General features: G+C 49.1%; 1 pseudogene; it reads left to right on the top strand.

Moving 5' to 3' along the window:
* The first annotated feature begins 855 nt into the window (after positions 1-855).
* LOC124084701 (meiosis-specific protein MEI4-like) lies at positions 856-2,065 on the top strand (annotated as a pseudogene).
* Positions 2,066-2,549: the final 484 nt, after the last annotated feature.

The raw sequence follows: 2,549 nt of genomic DNA, 5'->3' as shown, positions 1-2,549 counted from the left end.
GCTGAAGCCTGTTCTCGCCTGCCAACAGACACAGGTGCCCCTGTAAGCCTGCACACGACCTCCTGAGCCCGCTGCCTCCCAAGGCAAAGCTACCACTGCCCTCACAGGCTCCAGCTGGCAGCCAGGACCTGGGCTTCTGAACAGCAACCTTCCCAGCTGGAGAAGTGTGAGAAGGGCTGTGTTGAGCAGTGGCCTGGGGACAGTGTGTGTGGGGGGAGTTGGTGGCAGAGAGGACACATGCCAGGCAAGGCTAGATCTGTGATAAGAGAAGCAAGGTTCCAATCAAGGGAATTGCTCAGCTGCCTCCATTAGCAGGGGCTGACAAGACAGGGGGCTTTAGGGGACACACAGGACTTCTTACTCCCCTGGGTACTAACAAGGATAAAGAAGGTAAGTTAGAATGGAAGGCACCATATGGAGGGCTGCCTGCTGGCCAGTGGAGATCAACCTGATCTGTCCACAGGGCCAAGGCTGCAAGCAGTGCAGGCCTCTGGTTGGAGGAGCCTGAAGTAGTGAGTCAGAGACAGCAGGCAGAACCTCATGCAAGCCCAGAGCTCTACCTGGAGGAGTCTGTCAGGCCAGCGGACACCAGCCCAGGATGCTGACTGGAGGAGATCCAGCTAGTGAATCAGCCATCACCAGGCAGCATCAGAGGGTCAACGGTACCAGGAAGCCAGGGAGAGACAGGTCTTCAACCTTTGACCCCAGGAAGGGGTTAGCCTGCCCAGCCAGATGATTAAAACATGACTAATGGTTTTCTTTAAAGGAGAAAGTTTTTTTTTTTATATTGACCAGGAAGTTGCATCTGCGCTGGATCCCCAGAAATATCAGCCCACCCTAGGGACAAAAGCCAGGATGAATATTCGAGCGTGGTATTTGAGAACTTCAAAACTGGCTCTGGCGTTGGCAATTATCCAATCAAAACCAGCAGACAAAAGCAGCAGAGAATACACAGGGCACCTTGCAGCACTGGTGTCTAAGCAGGAATCGAAATGGAGGTCAAAAGTTGAAGCCTTGGAAGCCAAAGTTCTATAGTTACGTCAAAAACTTCTGAGTAGGATTTGTTCAGGATCAATTAAGAGTGGGAACTTATCTTCCCAGTTGCCAGCTCAGGAACATGGAAATTCTGAAAGTACATTAACTCCGATGGAAGATTCTGGGTGTGATTTATTGAGTGAACAGAGAACTGAGTCTTTGGAGCTATCCCCACATTTTGTTGACAGCTGCACACCCCCACTTTTTCCACTACCTCTTGTGAAAAGACCTTGTGCTGCCCCAGAAAATCCTTTGTTTTCTCACATGCAGTTCTTACAGCATCTGCTTGAACTAAAGAACTTGACAGAATCAGGTGGTCTGAAAACAGATTTAACCCACTTTGAAAAAGACTTTTCCACAGTCTCTGATTCTGTTTGTCAGTTGCTGGATGGCCTGATTGCTTTTCATCGTAACCCCAAACTTCCCTTTTCAAGCTTTTGGACAGAAGCTGATGGTACTTTAGCTAAACTGACTAGTTATTATAACTTATCTAATTTTATTCTAGTTTTTTTTAACAGCCAAATGTTATTTTAAATACACACACACACACACACACAAATACAATAGAAACCCAGAAATCCATGCCACATGGTAGGATGAATACCCATAACTAAAACTTTCTCCTTTATTTATTTATTCCATTTTAGAGAATAATAGAGCTAGACTATATTGAGTGACATAAGATACAATTACTTAGCCGGTAGGCAGTGCACAGGCAGAAGGCAGGTGCGCTGGCCAATGGGCCCTGGTTCCCTAGTTCCAGGTGAGGGTCCCACAGTAAGGGGCTTCCAGGACCAGGCGTGTTTGGGTTCATGACGAGGCCGTTCCCATAGGCATCTTGGATTCTCCTACACTCCCTCCTCTTGCTCTCCCTCTCCCTCCCTCTTCCCCCTAGCATTTCACATTTGCTCACATTTGCTCACTTCCCTCGCATCTCCCAGGTACTCAGCCAGGCCTACTTCCCAGGCCTGGCCTGGCTGGGGAGCTCCGTCTTTCTCTGCAGGTCCTGGACATGGCTGCTGCCTTCTGAGTCTGCCGCCTCATGGGTGGACTCAGGCTTGCTACAGAAGTCTATTTCTCGTTTTGTTGAGGGATCTCCCTACATCCTGTTGAGCTTGGAGGATTAGAGTGGGGAGTTCGAGAAGGCAAAAGATGTGGGCTTGTATGATCTTTTGATTGACTTCAGGCAACGTCGCAGAATAGGGTGGGACTTGTCCTGCCATGAAAGTGCTCATGACACCAAAATAAGGCCCAAAGTCCCAGGAGACAAGAATGTCAGAACTGCATCGTGTCCCTTGCCTAATGGCCTGTCCACCACTACCATCCACCAGATCCAGCCAGAACCCAGCTGAGATTTATAGTCAGAGCTCCTTGGAAGTAGGAGAGTTCTGGACAGTTGTGTGAATACTGAATTAGTGCACACCTAACACAGGCTTGCAGGGGACCAGGGAGAATCCTGTGAGTAGCTGGTCAGCATTTTACCAGCTAGTCACTGCCTGTGAGTCTGCTTCTGC

This window comes from Marmota monax, unplaced genomic scaffold (genome assembly GCF_021218885.2).
Source record: "Marmota monax isolate L192 unplaced genomic scaffold, Marmota_monax_Labrador192_F-V1.1 WCK01_AAM20220418_F8-fsc00071, whole genome shotgun sequence".
Lineage (NCBI taxonomy): Eukaryota > Metazoa > Chordata > Mammalia > Rodentia > Sciuridae > Marmota > Marmota monax.
The sequence above is the reverse complement of the archived record's forward strand: the minus strand, read 5'-3'. Positions and strand labels throughout refer to the sequence as shown.